The sequence below is a fragment of the Ictidomys tridecemlineatus genome, chromosome 12 (genome assembly GCF_052094955.1).
Source record: "Ictidomys tridecemlineatus isolate mIctTri1 chromosome 12, mIctTri1.hap1, whole genome shotgun sequence".
NCBI lineage: Eukaryota > Metazoa > Chordata > Mammalia > Rodentia > Sciuridae > Ictidomys > Ictidomys tridecemlineatus.
In genome coordinates, this window is record NC_135488.1 from 29718175 (window position 1) to 29737113 (window position 18939).

The 18939-nt window shown below is 40.9% G+C and overlaps 1 pseudogene across 1 annotated transcript in view; it reads right to left on the reverse strand.

Annotated features, from left to right (window-relative positions):
* Positions 1–18600, reverse strand: part of LOC144369150 (mitotic checkpoint serine/threonine-protein kinase BUB1-like) — a 79514-nt pseudogene extending 60914 nt beyond the window's left edge. Inside the window, exons 1-8 of the transcript XR_013428624.1 lie at positions 18592–18600; positions 12306–12430; positions 10135–10348; positions 5683–5774; positions 5337–5379; positions 4383–4467; positions 2318–2412; positions 422–550 (exon numbers count right to left, since the gene is read on the reverse strand). The product of XR_013428624.1 is annotated as a mitotic checkpoint serine/threonine-protein kinase BUB1-like (transcript). The remainder of the gene's footprint in view (positions 1–421; positions 551–2317; positions 2413–4382; positions 4468–5336; positions 5380–5682; positions 5775–10134; positions 10349–12305; positions 12431–18591) is intronic.
* Between the last annotated feature and the right edge of the window lie 339 nt (positions 18601–18939).

Below are 18939 nucleotides of genomic sequence, written 5' to 3' on the forward strand. Positions count from 1 at the left end.
CTCATGAAAGATACATTATTTTTTTAGAAGTCATTCAGACTATCATTTGGTATTAGGTAAAAAATGGTCTTTTAGGAATAAGGGAAGAGCTGAGCAGAAAAGGATTCCAGAGATGGCGATGCTCCATATCTTGCCTGGGGAGCTGGATATACATTGCATTTTCAAAAATGCAATGCTCTATACTTAGACCTGAACTGTACACAACACTAGAAGACAGGTACCAGTCCCTCTCATAAGTGAAGAAATCTAAGGCCCAGATGGGTTAACTGTGTGTGTACCAACATCACACACTGAAGAGCCAGGGTTAACCCACTGCGGTACCACACACTCACACACACAGTGCACTCCACATTTAATGTGTGGTACCACACAAGGGCTTCTCCATCATCCTGTGTGAGATGGTTCAACTCAGTGAGCTTACCTTACTGCCATCAAACAGACAGAGGCAAACATGTCTGCTGAGCACCTGGATGCTCGTTCCTGGGAGAGGAATCATCTTACAGCTCCACAGGGTGAGGATCAAGGAAACACGACTTGGCCTTGACTTAATCTGAAAGAAAAACATAAAAACCTACTAATAGTGGTACAAATCCATTTCCAAAGCATCATTTGTAAAATACAGCTTAAGAAGATATACATAGAATACAAAAAGGAAAACTTTTACATGGATATACATACACAGAGTTTCAATAGTCTGTTCAAAATCAAACCCAGTTATTTCAGGTAAATTTTGCATAAAGTTATATTTGAAATATTTGCATTTTTTTCGTAACTACTTAAAAACTTCAATGAAAGACTACTAGTACTAGCAGGTAAAATATATGACCTGACCCTCGAATCACTGTATTCTAGTCTCCAGGTCCATTCCCATACGATGTGTGGAATTGAAGACAGTTACCCTAGCATGACAACCAAGATACCTGGCATTAATGTCACCCAGCTACCTCCTCTTTGGCTCTTAGATGCTTTGACATAGAATGTCATGTTTGGTCTGACTGTTCAAATCTATTTCACAGATAAAGGTCAGATTGTGAATACATAAACTGGCATTCTGTATTTTTATTTTTAAGGAACAGCTTCAATCAGCTAAACTTTACATTCTGCTTTATGATCACAAGCCTTTTCATTTAAATAATTTATATTGTTGCAAAAGATAAGATAATATCAATAATCTGTCACCTTTTTATTTAAGTAATGAGAGCTGGGTTTTTAGTTCCCGGGCACAAGTTCACGGCATTAACTGTGATCTGCTCAAGCACTGGTGCACCAAGCAGCCCCTCTGCCCAATCGCAATACAGCACCTCCTACTAAGGTGCCAGTTGATGCTCAGGGTGAGAGGATTAGGGGCACCAAGTTCTGCACCCCCCTTCCTACCACCCCGGCCAACACTGAGGGGTAAAGTCAAGGTAAATGGGAAGAGAGTGACATACTCTAATGCAGTTTATATCTGTTACAGGCACATATAAAGTAGAATTAAAGATCAAGAGCATATTCTACTTCAAATACTGGCATAGCAAGAATCTTTTTTTCTTGGTGGTACCCAAAAAGTGTGATCATGAGGTTCTGCCGACTTTTTCATTCCCACTCAACTAAGATCATGTCACTTCCACTCTTCCTGACGGAGCTGGCAGCTTCCCACTGCAAGAGATCTGAGATGAGCAGCTCGCAGAGAGCAAAGTCTGCTTAGTTCTTGGTCTCAGAGGTCTTAGTCCATGGTCGCTTGGCTCCACTGTTTTGGGGCCAGTGGCAAGGCAGGGAATCAGAGCGGGGAGCACATGGTGGCGTGATGTGTAACCTCGCAGCAGCCAGGAAGCAGATGGGAGAGAGGCAGGGGCTGGGGTCCTACAATCCCTTCATGGGTGTGGCTCAGCCATGTAACTTCCCCTCACTAGGCCCCAGCTCCAGGTCCTACCGCTTCCCAATAGCCCCCAGGCTGGCAGCAAGCCTTGACCCATGGGCCGTGGGGCACCTATCCAAAGCACAGTGCTGGCCAACACTGACTGCGTTCTCATACTCTGCCAGGCACTGCCAAAGCCTTCATAAATTCTCACAACCGCTCGATGTTAGGAGGACTGTCATCCCTGTTCCCAGATGAAGACACTGAGGTAAAGCATGATGAACAGGGAGACTCAGTATTACATCCTTTGTGGCCATGGGAGAAGGGCACAACCGCTAAGAGAAACCAGAGTCAGGGGACCAAGTCTAGGTGCTGCCTTGGCTATGTGAACACCACTGCTTTAAAGCCACATGTCACTCATGTGCTGGCCCCAGGACAACGGCAGCCAGGCTGCAGCATCTCTGTTGTCGCTGTACTCACAGTGCCTGTTTTCGCGTCCCACATCAGATCTCTGAAGGCCAGCTGTGATGCCGTGAGGTCAGGTTGCAGAAAGTAACTTGCTCGAAACTGATTCCCTGAAAAAACAGCTTTCCTTTATTTTCTTATAAAAAGAAGAATGAAATTCAAAACCAAAAGTCTAAGACATTATGCTACAAATTTAGGAAACAGATATTTCCAAAATGCCAAGGGGCTTACTAGCAACTTGCTTTCCAAGACAGATGAACCAAGATAGAATCATGCTCAAAATTTTAAGATAAAAACTGATAAAAGACTACTTTAAGATAGTTTTAAGGAAGATCTTAAAGAGTTTAGACCAACAACATGCTTCACAGTGAAGATGATTTATTCAAATATTTCTATAAAATGCAGAAATGTGTAACATTTTTTTATATATTTTAGAAAAAATACATAACCATTAGTTTTGCTTCTTTTTTAAATTTTTTTAGTTGTTGATGTAACTTTATTTTTATTTATATGTGGGGCTGAGGATCGAACCTGGTACCTCACACATGCTAGGCAAGTGCTCTGCCATTTAAGCCCAAGCCCCAGTCCCAGCCCTGCTTCTTTCTTCACATATATGTTTTTAGTTGTAGAGGCACAAAATACCTTCATTTTATTTATTTACTCTTCCGTGGTGCTGAGGATGGACCCGGTGCCTCACATGTGCTAGGCAAGCGCTCTACATTGAGCCCGGCCCCAGAACCTAGTTTTACTTCTTAACACAAAAGTGCAGGAATCCATCCACAAAATGCACGAGGACCTTTTCAACACTTAAGCCAGCGAGGGGGTAGGTCTCGTATTTGGGAACTTATAGTGGCACTTCTGCTATTAAGACCACCCAATGCAAGTGAACTCCCCCTCCACTCTGCCAAAAGGTCCTGCGCAGCACCGGAGATGGGTATGACCTGTCAGGAATGAAGCAGCCTACCTGTCCCCACCTCTATCCTGCTTTGGTGAAGAATTTTCTACCAAAAGTCTTTGATGTGTTCCAATATAAATAAAGCAAGCGCGGGCTCCATTCTTTGTTAGGAGCTAGACCCATCTGGTCAGCTTTGCCCTTTGATGCCCCTGCTCTGAAACTGCTTTCCTGTGTTCTGAGGTCATCTCGTGGTACTTTTTTTAACTATTACTTCCCAGCCAGCCCATCCCTCCGAAGGGAAGCCATTCCCTTGCCCACGCAGGATATGGGAGATACATAAGCATTTTTATACTTCTCTTCCATAGTTTATCATGAAGAACATTTATTATAAAATCACTTTTTTGTTTAAGAAATCATTTAAGTCCCTGCCCTGTGCCATGGGCTGTGCTAGGAGCTGCAAATGGAGCCGAGAATCCTTGTTGACCACAGCTGAGTGAGGGAAACAGAGAAGTAGGCACATGAGACTAGTGCATGTGCTCACAGGGTGGGAGGGAAGCCGCGCTGCCAGAGCGGGCATCGCTGCCAAGGTAGAAGGGACCCTGAGACTACAGGATGGGAAGGAGCAGGAAGAACCTTCCCAGCAGAAGTAACCTTGAAGCAGCCCTTCCACCCGCAGTTAATGGCTCAGGCACACAGGAGCCAGCCTGCACCTCATGACTCCCCTTCAAAATGAGCTTCTAGACAAAAGTTGCCAAGTACCGGGAAATCCAGGGTGAACAGGAATCAGAAAGCCCACAGAACGCTCCAGGAGAGCCCTTGCTGTGAAGAGGAGCAGAGGAAGGGAGGCTTCCTCGCTGGGACGGGATGGGCTGGTGGCACGATGCTGGGATGGGACGGTGGCACTGTGGTGCGCTGCTCACAGTGGTGGCAGGGGAAGGCAGGATAGGCAGGCTAGAGAGCAGGAAAGGGCTGGCAATTAAAAAGAATAGGGAAGGGCTGAGCCCACAACACAGGTAAACAGATGGTCCTCTCATAGAACTGGAGTCCTTGCTTATGGTCACAAGAGGGACAAGGAAAGGACGTGCTCCAAAGAGAAGTGAGACTCGGCATTTTCCTCAACTTGTTTTAGCTACCAGAGAAAAATTAGCCTCCAAGCATGGCTGCAGAGGCCGAGCGCCACCGTACCTTCCTCCAGCAGCTGGGAGAGTGTGGAAGGCCTGAAGCCTGCGGGGAAAGCCCCCATGCTGGTTAACACACCCATGGTGTTCATCTGCCGAGGAGAGGACAAACAAAAGTGGTCTGCTCGCTTCCATCCATGGTTCCTCACCTCCCCACTGTGTCCCTTCAGCACCACAGCAAACCCAACCCAACGGGAAAACACCACGTGCACGTGTCGGGAAAGTGCTGCAACGTGACCCAATTCCTGAGAGGACGTGGCCATCACTGGATCTGCACTCTCACAAGGACTTGGGGCCCACATAGTGCTGGGCGCAGAGCTTTGTGTTTCTAGATCACTGCTTCAAGTACATTCTGACTGTAATGCTCCTGCTCCACCCCCACCCCAACTGCACTGCCTTTCAGCAGATGATACCACTAGCATCTCCTTGGGAGTTAGAAGAGCAGTAGAAGGTCAGGAAGATGCTAACTGAACCGTTCATGGTGATTACTCACGGGGTGGAGAATTTTCATTTTGTCGTGTCATTTTTTTTAAATGACAGTATTACAGATAGTGTCTTACCTTTCTGGGTTTTTCAGACTTTTCAAATAATAACTAAAATCTAATGCCAGCCTTTGCCAAAATGATAAATAATCTGGACAGGATCAATGAGAAAGATTCCGAGCTCTGAAATCACACCATGAATGAGATGATCTACTCTTCTTGTACAGAAGCCCTAATGAGAAATGCTGGTTGCAGCTCAGGCTTGCTAAGGCAGAAAGAGAAGCCTTCTGCCCTGCACCTTCCACACCTGAGCCTGGGTAGATCTAGGCAGTCTAGAAGAGTCTCCATCCTGGTTTGAATCTGAACTCAACCAGAACTAAAGGTAATAGAACACTTAGGACATCCCAAATGTCTTCATTGCCAAAAATATTATAAGACATCAAATATAAAGTATTATTAATAAGACAGCAGATACCAACCTCCGAGATAGCTTTTTGAACAGCACTGCGGCGAGTATCAGTTCTGGGGAAATGAAAGAGCAGGTAAGTGCAGGCGCAGCCTCTGCCCCTCACCACACGAATCAGAGAACAAGTACAAACACTCAGTAGATTCTGAAGACCAAACAATCTCTAGGCGAGGCCAAGCTAGAACTAAATGCACTAAAAATAATTGCAGAACTAAAGTAGCCATGACCTTTAGGTCAACAATAATATGAAAAGCTCTCTGGGTATAAGTTGACTCCATTTCAAGAAAATCTTGCATTATTTTAATAGTAAAAATAAATAAAAAGTCGGCAGAAGCTGCTCGCTCTCCCGCGCTCTGTACCTCTGATTAGCTTCGGATTCACCCTCCGTCCCCCCGGTGTCCTCCTCACTGCCCTCTTCACTTGTCGCCTGCTCCTCTTCTTTGTCACAGGGCTGGAAAAGTGTTGAAACAGGAAGTGCTTTCCAACTAACACAAAAATCAACCAATAAAAATGCTACGACTTTCAGAAACTTTCAGGCACAGAGGGGAATTTATATGTGACAGGGAAAAAATTTCAACCCATGACTGATAACTTCACTATGTGAAACAATGACAAAGACTAAAGTAAACAGCAAATTCACCAAAATAAATCCCAGGTAGAATTTATTCAAATGAAAAAAATTAAAAGAATTACCTTTGATAGGAGAAAATAAAGGTGGAGTAAAGCCCTTTGCAGTTACGATACCAAAATTTAAAAAATCATAAATGGAAATGCTAGCAGATTTCACTAATAAAAAATACACGCAGCTGAAGGTCAATAAAGAAACCATTAACACCAAGTTCTAAGGGTTAATTTCATAAAAAGCTCTTATAAATCAAGAAAAAGATTTTTTAAAAAAATTCATTTGAAAAATGGTCAAAGAAACTGAACTGGTTATCCACAAAGAAGAAGCGCAAATGGTCGTAAATCAAATGAAAGGATGCTCGGCCTCATTGGGAGTATCACAAGTACAAATAAAAACTATGAGGCTGTTTTGTTGACCACATTGGCAAAGGCTAAGACAGACTGGTACTGGCCAGCCTCGGCAGATGCATGGGGAAATAAGCCCTCTTGACATAGGAGGCCATAATTTTGCCAAGACAAAATTGGCAAAATAAATCAAGATATAAAGGTGTAAACCCTTTGAAGCACTGACAAGCATGTAGGATTTCACCCAAGAAGAACAACCAAGAGTCTACAAAGAGGTACATTCAGACTGATCCAAACAGGCTGCAGGTGGCCACCCTCCACCTCTTCCTCTCTAGCAGAACCACTGACTCATCGGGCCTGCTGAGACTCCATCTGGCCAGCCAGCCTCCCTTGCAGCTAGGTGTGGCCTGGGGACTAAATATGCTGGTCGTCGAGACGTGGCTGAAGTTTTCTAACTTCCAGAAAACTTTTTACCTCCTTAGATAGCAGCTCATATTTCTTGATTCTTTCCTCTTTTTCCTTTTGCTGCTCAGAATCATTAAAGGATTTGGCCACTGACTTAACTAAAGAGGTAACCCAGGAAGAGCTGCCTCACTTGGAGCTATGGAGTTGCAGGTGGGGCCTGAACCAGCACCAGAAAGCCATCTCCACACTCCTTCCATGTGTGGGAGAAGACGCAGCTACCTCAGGTGAGCTGCTTTGGGGAGATTTTTTGGTAACTCATAGAAGCTAATTTTAGGTTCTTTGTGGCATAATTGATGGTGATTATAGGTTGCAAACACCCTGAATAAATGTCACCACGAGCTGGAATGCTTGCTGCCTTCCAAAGGACCACCTAGACCTGTCCTGCATGGTGCATAGCCCTTCGCCACCCGTGGCTACTGAGCTCTTCACATTAGCACAGGTTGAGATGTGCTGTCCACGTAAACACACACTGGATTTTGAACCTAATATAAAACAAGTAACTCAATGTCCAAATATAGATCATGTGTTGAAACGATATTTTTGATATATTAGACAATATAAAATATTAAAAATAATTCCCCCTATTTGTTTACTTCTTAATGAGTGTAATGAAAATATATATTTGTGTCTTTTGCTGGCAAAGAATTCCTAAAACTCTTGGAATCTCCTGAATTCTTATCCATAAGAAGTTTTCTTATTCCTAAGAAGTTCAACCATTCTAGTGTGCAGGCTAGTGAGGTGCCTCTAGAGGACCCCTAGACAGCTTCAGGAAGGGATTAGAGGTTGGAACCTTCAGCTCTTCTTTCCAAACTTTAGGGAGGATGGAGGAGCTAGAGATTAAATTCATCACCAATGGTCAGTGATTTAGTTAATGAGAATAAACAAACTTCCATAGAAACCCCCGGGAGGCTGAGGCTTCGGTATCTTCCAGGTGGGTGAATACACAAAGGCTTTGGGGAACAGCACGCTTAGGTCCTGCATGCCCCACCTCAACATCTTGCCCTGTGCGTCTTCTTCACTGGTGTTCCTGAGTTGCATCCTTTATAATAAACTGGTACATCCAAGTATAGTTGTCCCGCAGTATCCTCAGGGGATTGGTCCCAGGAATCCCCATGGATACTAAACCTAAGGATGCTCTAGTCACTTATATAAAATGATACAGTATTTGCATATGACCTGTATACATCTTCCCACATACCTTAAATCATATACAAAATACTTATGATCTCTAACACAATGTAAATGCCAAATAAATGATTATTGTATTGTATAGTTTAGAAAATAATGACAAGAAAAAGAAATGTACATGTTCAATATAGACGCAACTGTTTTAAGATATTTTTGCTCTGTATCCTCAGATACAGAGGACAGACAGGAAAGTGTTCTCCCAAGTTCTGTGAGTCACCCTAGGGAATCATGAGACCCCTGCAGAAGGAGATGAGACTTCTGAATTTTTGGCCAATCAGTCAGAAGTACAAGTGGCTGCTGGGACATGTGACTGGCATCTGAACATAGGGCAGTCTAGTGGAACTGTGCCCTTACTGTGTGACACCTGTGCTAAATCCAGGAGTTAAGGCCAGAATCCAACTGAGTTGCTGGACACTGGCTGGTGCTATGGAGCTGATATGGAAAATGACACCCGTGGTGTCAGAGAATAACCCCGCCCCTCCGTCAGGAACTCAATTACAAGAAGAATTTCTCCTTTCTTAACGCAAAACAAAGTACAAATTTAAAAATAAAAATAAAGCTCACTAGTCATGAGTAGCATTTCATTACTAATGCTTTAAAATATACACTGAAAAAAGGAAATATTTCCTTAATTCAATATTTATCCTAACTTTTATCAAATGCTTCCCTACTGCCATACCCCAATACCTTTGTGACTATAAATGAATCATTCCTTTGGGTTGCTCAACACACATTCAAATTCTACATGCAAATGGGGACCATTTACACAAGCATTTATGAGGACCCGTACTTATTCTAGCAATTTGATTATTGCAGAAAATATTTTTGAATTTGTAAGTCTCTCTTTGGAAAATTTCTTCCAGGAGTATCATATAAATCCCTGAAGAAAAATGATTCTATTAAGTTAAGCCCTATTTTGAAACAAAAATAGTTTACCCAATGTTCCTATCTACCTAATCCATGTTTTCAACAATACTTGTCCATTGAAAACAATACTTGTTCATGTACGAAATATAATCCATCCTTGAAAAACAGTAATTTCCACTACTGAAGACATGTAAAAGCAAAGACTTTCTTAGAATATACATTATTATTTAGTATTGGTGGCATTTTTCCAGGAAAAGTTAAAAAAAAAACCTATGAATTAAAATGTATTAGCTGAGTGCAGTAGCACATGCCTGTAATTTCAGAGACTTGGGAGTCTGAGGCAGGAGGACTACAAGTTTGGGGCCAGCCTCAGCAACTTGGCAAGGTTCTAAGCAACTTAGCAAGGGGTCCTGTCTCAAAGTAAAAATAAAAAGGGGTGGGGACGTAGCTCAGTGGTAAAGCACTCCCAAATTCAATCCCTGGTACCAAACCAAACAAAAAACAATAAAGATATTACTTGTACAATATTCTTGCATATTTTACTATTAATGAGTGTCACACTTTGAAGTTAAACAAAAGATCAAGATTTATATATTCAATAAAAATTTCTGGGGCTGGGGATGTGGCTCAAGCGGTAGCGCGCTCGCCTGGCGTGCGTGCGGCCCGGGTTCGATCCTCAGCACCACATACCAACAAAGATGTTGTGTCCGCCGAGAACTAAAAAGAATAAATGTTAAAAATTCTATCTCTCTCTCTCTCTCTCTCCTCTCTCACTCTAAAATTTAAAAAATAAATAAATAAATAAATAAATATAAAAAAAAAAAAATTTCTTTGAATCATTTCACTAGCAGAAAACTGTCTCAAATCCTTTACAAACCACACCTGCATGGCTGAGGCTGTAGGTCAGGGGTAGATCACCTGCCCAGCTAGGCCAGGTCTGATCCCTGCTCTGCATAAACAAACAAGACCCCACAACTTCATTTTTCTATCCCACCTGCCACTTATGTATGCACAGGCCTAGAATGGACGTGCGCCCCTTCAAGTCTAAGCCAACAGGAAGAAGTGTGATAGTGCTCCCCCTACCTCAGCTAGAACACTGCCTAACTCACCTGAATAACTCGGTACATATGACATTCAGAAACTAATTATAAAATTTTACCCCTTGTTAAGATTTATCAACACTAAAGCCACATCTTTAGAACAGGTAACTTTAATAATAGACTCTCACATAACTACTGCTTGTAAATCATAATCCCTTATTTAAACAGACTGAGCCTTTAGAAACATTCTCCTTACACTAGGTCCCCGTCTTCTCTACTTACCTTAAATGTAAGGTCCCCAACTTGCTGAGCAGTAAAATCTCCAAGAGCAATATATTTTCTACTTGTTTGTTTAGGACATTCATTTTCTTGTTCCTCTTCCTCTTCTGATTCTTCTTCCTCTCCACCACTTTCTTCCATTTCGTCATCATTTTCACCTTCTTCATCTTCCTCAGAAGAATCCTCATCTTCCTCTTTGTCAGTAAGTACATCAGTTCTACAAAAAGCATTTGTATGAGGAGATCTCTTGGAAAAACATGCGAATACAAACCCAGTTGGAGCAGAACCTCTGTACCTTGAAGAACTGTTCCATTTTTGGAGCTGGCCAAAAAAAAAAAGCAATGAAAGGAAAGTACAACTAATGGTTCCCACAACCGTGCTGAGCACACGTGACCTGAAGGACTGAGGGTGGACAAGGAGCCGGTTCATATGAGCGAGGCCTGTGCTACAAGAGCACTCCACCCCCGGCCTGGGTCCCCCATTCAGGACACGCTGCTTGAGCGCTCTCACACAGTGCTTGAAACACAAGTGGGGGTTTTGATTCTGGCTCTCTCTCTTCCGTGGGTGACCTTCTTGTAAGCTCTCCCTTTCTCATAAATAAAGTTGAGATAACAACAGAACCTGACTCCTAAGGCTGTCATGAGGATGAGGTGAGTGACAATCCGTAAAGTGTTTAGAACAATGTCTGCCTGCAGTGAGCTTCCCATCAGAGCCAGTTAGGATGAGGGCTGAGGCAGTGGCTCAGTGGTAGAGCTCTTGAATGTATACTGGAGTATCTGGATATACCTAGAGCCATTTATCTTCATCACTATTGTATTTCTTTCCTCTTAATCAGTGTTGCTAAGAATTTATCAATTTGATTAATATTTACAGAAAAGTCAATGTTTGGCTTTGCTGAATGCACCACTGTTTATCTGTTGATGTCACTGTTTTCTGTTCCCATTGTATTTTTTCCTTTCCCTTGGGTTTACCTTGTTCTTTTTTCTGGCTTCTTAAGTTAACAGCTTCAATAATTGATTTTTGGTATCTTTTAAAATTATTCATTGAAGCCATGAATTCCTTTCTAAGCACTGCCTTGGCTGCAACCCATGAGTCATACATCCTTTTTAAAATATTTTTTTAGTTGTAGTTGGACATAATAAATAAAGGTATTATGTGGTGCTGAGGCTCAAACCCAGCGTCTCATATGTGCTAGGCAAGCACTCTATCGCTGAGCCACAACCCAGCCCCAGAGTCATACATTTTTATCATTTGAAATATTTTCCAATTTCCAGTGCAATACTTTCTTGAATTAATGCATCATACAGATAAAGTATGTAACATAATTTGCAGACTTTTAATGATATCTAGTTATTTTTCTGTCACTGAGCTTTAATAAAATTCTAAGAGATCAAAAAATATATACAATTTCAATTCTTTGAAATTTATTGAAAATTGCTCTCTGGTCCTATATGGCTCATTTTGACTAATGTTATATGTTCATTTGAAAAGAATGCATATTATTTATTTGCACAGATTTTTATAGTTGTTTGTGGTGGAAAAGTTAAGTAAAATATCAGCTATTCTGACATTCTTAATGCTAGAATTCAGTGAAAATTCTAGAATCTTCGAGTCAATATTCTTACCATTTTTCCCACAGTGTAAAAAGCTGGGGAAGAGCATTTGAAGGGTCTAAATAATTGATATTTTATTGCTCCCTACAAATTGGGTTTGTTTATACCTACAAGTCTTTTGTAATTTGTAAGAGAGATTATTAACATTCTCTCCAGCAGAAAAACAATTATGTGTCTACTTCAAATTTTTAAAAAACATTTATAAGAAAGGGGACCCTGTCAGTAGACACTGCAAGTCATTTTCCTTACCCATCAACACTGACACTCAGGGCGTCATCCTAGCTATTTAACACTTGTTTACGTAGCTTCTCGCACCTCTGTTTTGCTTTCCCAACTACATCTTGAGTAATCTGAGGGCAAAGACTAGGACGTGCACATCTTTACATCTCTCTTGGGATTTGACGTGTCCTATCATGCACAATAACTACTCATTATTCAGACCATTGTGGTCATTTCCTCATATCTATGCTGTTATAGCATATATTTATTTCAGAATCAAATGTAAAAATGATAGCAATATAATATCTGAAAGAAAGGAATGAAGGCAAGAAGATAGCATACTCAGTTCTATGTTCTCTGCTTGTGGTCACAGCAAGCGCCTGCAGCTGTTGAGTGAGCTTGTCCAGAAAATTCTGCTCCTCCTCCTTTCTCTGATTATAGTTCCTGACGGGTGCAGACTCATCCGCCTAGGAGAGAATATTTCATTGAAAAATGATTTTTAGTTTCCTAATTACATTCATCTTAAAAAAATAACAATAAAAACCACAGTAAGTGCTGTAGGACAAAATAAAGACTAGTGTGAGATTATACTTACCTTAGGGAAATACATCAAGAGTTACAAGAAATGTAGTGAAGTAATTGAGTTGGAATGCAAGCCAAATGAAAACACAAAACCACATGGTTTTGTTTTCGTTTTGTTTTTTGCTGAGCACTGCAGACACTCTAGAGTCAAGTAGGGGACAGGGTCTGACAGGATATTGGCTCCAGAGTCAGAAAGGAGAGGGCTGGTCCCAGGTTCTGCCGCTTACTGACAGAGACATTGTTTCTTCACCTTTGAAGGCTGTTTTCCCATCTGTGAAATGGGTTAACTAGGTTTTCAAACTCGGGGCGAGCCTGCCTCCTGCGTTGAAAAGTTCTGTGTCACTGCAGAAATGCAGAGGAGACACTCAGATGCAGTAACAAGGATTCAGACACAGGCAGGGGACACTTTCAGGTGACTTCCACTTGCTCCATGAGCCTCTAGCCCTAGACACGTAGATGAAACTCAGGCCCATAGAAAAAAAAAAAAAAAACTCCTGAAGGGATGGCCAAGGGTAAAGCTGGCTCCTCCAATCTGGCAGTCATTGCTGTAAGAGCCACCACCGAGACGAGACTTCCTTCCACTCACCGAGGGCTAGACTCTACCCACAGTGGGATTAAAATCAAAATGGCTCCAAAATGCAACTCATCTAAATTATACAATGCACACATTTGAAAGGCAGTGTCTGGTTTCTGGGTCCTTAATGCTGAAGACCTCAGCAGGGCTGGAGGTTCTCTTCTGCTCTGAAGCACACCTGGGAGACCATGCCCCCACTCAGCACCTCTGGGTTGGGCTTTATTTCTAATGCAACCCAGGAACTTACCGACTCCAATTCATTCTTCTTCATGAAAATATTTATATAAAAAGTTTTTTTTCTAATATGATTCACATAATACTTACTTTTCTTAGCTTTTGAAGAACATTTTTATTCTCATCTATTGCCTATTTTAACTGGATACATCTAAATTTAAAAAAAAAAAGAAAATATAATGATTTTTCTGTTGTCACAATTAGAAAGCTATTTAAAAAAATCATTCAATCACTAAGCAGGCAAGGCCATTGGCTACTGTTAAAAATAATGTTTAAAAATCCACATGTAAAAACCTTTGTACCCATTGCTTTAGATGATCCAAGGGGCGCTCCAAGGCCCTGGGCAGGAAAACCAGGCTCAGAAATGTCAGGGACCTGGGGCCTCAGTCTCCTGAGTCTAAAATGAGGAGGGGCTCTGGGTTCTAAGACGCCTCCCCAGCTCTACAGTTGCCAAGGCCAAGGAACTGGACATGAGACACAACTGACCCCCACCACAGCTGTGTAAGTCTCCCAACAAGCCCGACTCCAGGCAGAGAAAATAAGGTTCTAAAAAGAACCACAGTGGGTCCCTGGGAGGGCAGCAGGGAGGGCAGGTGGGCACCCGGACTCCGAGTGGGCACTCGGACTAGTGGCAGTGGCAGTGGCTGCCTCTTCCTGCCACTGCCACTACACACCCCTTTTGAACAGGCTCTCGGGACAGGTGCAATGCTTTGGGCTACAGAGACAGCTCATATATCTCAGTTGAAGTCTCAGACACCCAGAGAAGAGATACAAAAAATGACCAAAAATGGGGTACAACTGATGATAGGGGAGTTTTCCTTCTTTTTCTTGATACTAAGGATTGAATCCAGGAACACTGAACCACAGAGCCACATCCCCAGCCCTTTTCTGCATTTTATTTAGAGACAGGGTGTCCCTGAGTTGCTTGGAGACTCACTAAGTTGCTCAGGCTGCCTCTGAACTCATGATCCTCCTGCCTCAGCCTCCTAAGCCACTGAGATCACAGGTGTGTGCCGTGGCACCCAGAGGAGTTTTCAAACATCAAATCTTTTTGTACTATTCGGAGCCCTGGCTTTTCTCTCACTCTCTGAAAAGTGACTTCTGTGTTACTGGAGCTGTTTTTCTCTTACAGATGTGAATGAAATGACATAAAAGGGAAAAAGGGTAGGAGTCAAAAGTCCTTTGTGAAATGGGCAGAAAAAGAGAAATGGCAACATGAAACTGGTTGACCCTGCCAGGTGCCTGCCCCAAACCCTCCTCTGGCTTCCTCTATCCTGTGACCTGCCCTCTGTTCTCAGCCTCCACTGCAGGTGGTGGGGGGACACCTGGGCTGGCCAACAGAACATAAAAGAGCATGCTCAGGATGCCCCCTGCCCCCAGCCTCTACAGCAAGGCATTAAGAAACCCCCTCCCCTTCCTGCTCTTAAATACTGCCCCCTAAGGACTTTGCAATTCTGAGGACAGACATCATCAACAAGCTGAGGCTGGCAGAAGAGACAGAACGTCACCAACCGCTGGTCTTGGGACATCAGGAGCCACTGACCCACCTGGGAGAATCCAGCAGCAGAGTTTTGTCAGATGAGACTTAGTAAAGCTGCTTATTTTGACAGATGGCCTGTTGAATGAAAGAACTCAGAAATCTCACTTGAGAGCCAGAGTGCAAAATGATTTTTTTATAATACACAATCCAAGAAAATATCTGCTTCATATCTATAAAATTATCAAATCCTCAAACAGCCCAGATTCTTAAGATTCCTGGTTCAGGATAAAAACTAAGCACACACCCATCTTCGCTGCCTCCTGAAACCGAACAAAAAATGACTAAAGTGTTTTCGAAGGTAATAACCCCAAACAGCAAAGAATGGGAAAGGATCATGGGCCAGCAAGAGAGGGCAACAAATTTCTGCTTCATGGAAAAAACAGAAGCATGTTCGTTTATCAAGTGACACTCTTATCAAGTGTCACACAGGCACAAGGGACACCCGGCAGAACACTCCAGGATCATGAAGATCTGTCTAGGATGCACATGGGTGCACGTTTAGGGAAATCAATCTTAAAGCCATCAGGGGTCTTTGTATTACTCGGGGAAAGAGCAAAGATTCTCATTAAGTTTACATTTAGTTAAGGCTCTTTTGTAATAAAGGTAGCAACTTTTAAAGTTTATTTACAGAAATCCTCAGCCTGTTAGCTCTCTTCTCTTATCTCACCTTCTGTTTTCCCACTGAACCAGAAGATTCTTCTTAAAATATAATAATAATAATAATAATAATAATAATAATAATAATAAATGATTTGGGGAGAATCATAATTACAAAAGAACTTTCCAGCACACCTATTCCTGCACTGAAGGCTCCTCAGACTAAAGGCTGGTTCCTGACCCCATGATGAGCCCTGTCCACCTGCAAAGAACTTAATTTGCATTCAGCATATGGTGCTAACAGGAAAGACACCAAGATATGCCACAGTGAAAGAACCCGAGAAAGGGCTCTAGAATAATCAACCCAGGCTCACATTCTCAAATAAAAATGAATAGTAAAGGGCCACCAGACTAAATAAAGAAAACCAGCAACATAAGGATAAAATGTAAAATTAATAAATAAATAAATAGGAATCCGAGCAACAAGGAAGCAAAGACAATTCAAAGAACAGAAGAAAACTTAAAAACAAACCTAAGCATGGAAGGAGAAAATCTGAAAGCAGGAATATGATAGTATAAAAAAAAAGACTGAAAACAAGAAAAAACACTAGTAAATGAACAACATGATCAGTAAAATAAAACATTCATAGAAGTTATAAAAATTTTTGTTAGTGTTATATTTGGAATGTCTGATGGACTTAATTGTGGCTGCTACACAAAATACTGTCAGTATTTGTTACCCAATCCTCAATTACAATTCCATTTAGGAGGGAAAAAAAAAAGTCAAGAGAAACTCCCAGGCATAAGAAAAAGACAAGCAACAAAAGTATTCATGAGAGGTTTAGAAACCTAGACAATCTATCCAAGATATTCAATACCCGACTCAAAGATGTTTCAGAAAAAATAAATAAATGGAAGTAAAGAAGTGATCTTTAGTAAAATAAAATTTCCCAGAGCTCATGAGAAATATATGAGTTTTCAAAGTGAAACTATCCACTTGGTGCTAAACAGATAAAAACAATGCCAAAATATATTCTGCTAAAATTTCAAAACACCAAGGCTGAAAAGTCAACAGGCTAATTATTAAGGAACGATAATTGGACTTACCAGCATCACTGCATGCAAAGAAAACTCAACAATGCCTTCAAAAGTTTTAGTAACAATTATTTTAAATTCTATAACCAGCTAACTATTAATCAAACATAAGGGCAAAATGACATTTTCAGACTTGCAAACATCAGTGTGAATTTTTAAGGGACTGTGAAGGGATCATTTTATTCACAAGCTAACTATGGCTTAAAAATACTTATTATTGCCAGGCGGAGTGTCACACATCTACAATCCCAGCAACTCTAGAGGCTGAGGAGGAGGATTGAAAGTCTGAGGCCATCCAGGGCAACTTAACAAGACCTTGTCACAGAAGAAAAAAATAAAAAGGACGAGGGATGTAACCATGTGGCAAAGGGGCCTGGGTTCAATCTCTTCTCCCCATAAACACTTAATATTTTTTATTTTGAGAGAGAGAGAGAGAGAGAGAGAGAGAGAGAGAGAGAGAGAGAGAGAGAGAATGAATTTTTAATATTTATTTTTTAGTTTTTGGTGGACACAACATCTTTATTTTATTTTTATGTGGTGTTGAGGATCCAACCCAGCGCACCAGGCATGCCAGGCGAGCATGCTACTGCTTGAGCCACATCCCCAGCCCCAACGCTTAATATTTTTTAAAAGAAAATTCAAAACTTAGCTTTCCCCAGGGCTTCAAATATAGTCTGTATATATTATTTTGTTTTTAAATCTAGCAAAGCAAGCACGATTACCTTTATTATTTTCTTCACTATTATTAATTAACTTAATTTGAAATAATTCCTTAAACAATCAATCCTGCCAATAATGGTAAATTAAATTCCATTTGACATTTTAAAAATTATTTATATTTTACTTTGCCTTTAGACACTTTGAATTGCTGGCTTAAGTAAAACTTTTCCAAATGCTTCTAATAAATAATTTAAGTTAATAGAATGAATCTCATGCTCTTTTCTTTTCTTCCCCATGGTCTTATTACTTAAGTATTTACTATTTATCTCCTGGTGCCCCTTCTCATGTTCTTCTGAATGCTATAAACTCTTTAAATACCCTCAAATATGCAGATTTACTTAATGATGTTCTGAACTTAATGCAAAAGTGTTAACAGTCTAGTTCAGTTTAGTTCGTTATGTCTATTTAATGTTAAAATTTCCCAGGGATTAAAACCAGAAACTACTTACTCATATAGAGAACACAGTATCTTTTCAAGAAAATTAAAGGTCATTATCCCAAGCAAAGACAAATTGCTTCTAGCAAGATTTCTGATCATTTCTGGGCTACATGAGCCAAGGGTCTAGGGTAATTCTGCGTGAGCCACCACAGTGCATTCTGAGCAGATTTTAGTTGCTGCACAATAGCAACAAGCCCACAACCACTAGGTGTAGCTAGTTCCTTCTAGACCTTCATGACATCACCCTGCAATCCTTCCATTTGGTTGTAATGGACTAAACCCTGCACCTCTGAGGTTCTCAAGTGCTCTCCCTTGCTTCAGGAATTCTGTATTTCTTAGCCACCTTAAAACATTTTCATAGGCTCCCAACTTTAGTGTCTTAAAGCCAAGTAATGCTAGATGCATTAACTAACTGCTGTGAGCCTTGATTTTCTTATTTATGTTAATAAGTACCTTATGGTATTATTGAAAAAAATTTAAGAAAAAGTTTGAGGAGTACAGACTATAATGCCCGGCACATACAGGATATAAAATAAATGAAGGGTACTTCTTTTTAATATTTACTATTCTTTATTTGATCTTATCATTTCAAATTAAGACCAGGTAGATTTAGATAATGATAGGAAATATTTAAAAGTACATTTTAGAAAATCTTATTCACTGTTACCTCAATATTATCTACCATTATTATTTTGTCTTTCGGGTGAAACAGAGATAAATAAAAAGAAAAAGCAAGAAAGGAAGGGAAAGAGGGCAAGAAAGTCTCAAACAACTTCTGTGCCTTAAATCCAACTCATTGAGATATAAGCTTAGTCCCAAGAAAACCCAATAATTGAGCATACTTTACCTTTGGTAAATATCTCGACTTTTATTAGGTTCTAGAGCTTCTTTCAATCAGCTCTCAGAAAGCAGACTATCAACCTACGGCAAACGGAGACAGTTTAAAACATCATATTAAGTTATGATTCTTACATTTCAGTTATGTCTATTTACTTTTCTCCCCTTATGAAATAAACATAATAAATAATACAATAAAGTCAAAAGAATTTTATAGCAATACCTATATGCCACTACCTCGATTCTACTGTTCACATTTTACCCTACTTATTTAGTCTATCTATCCATCAACCCACTTTATTTTTATGCATTTTGAAGTCAACCGCAGTCACCAATACACTGCCCCCTAAATAATGTG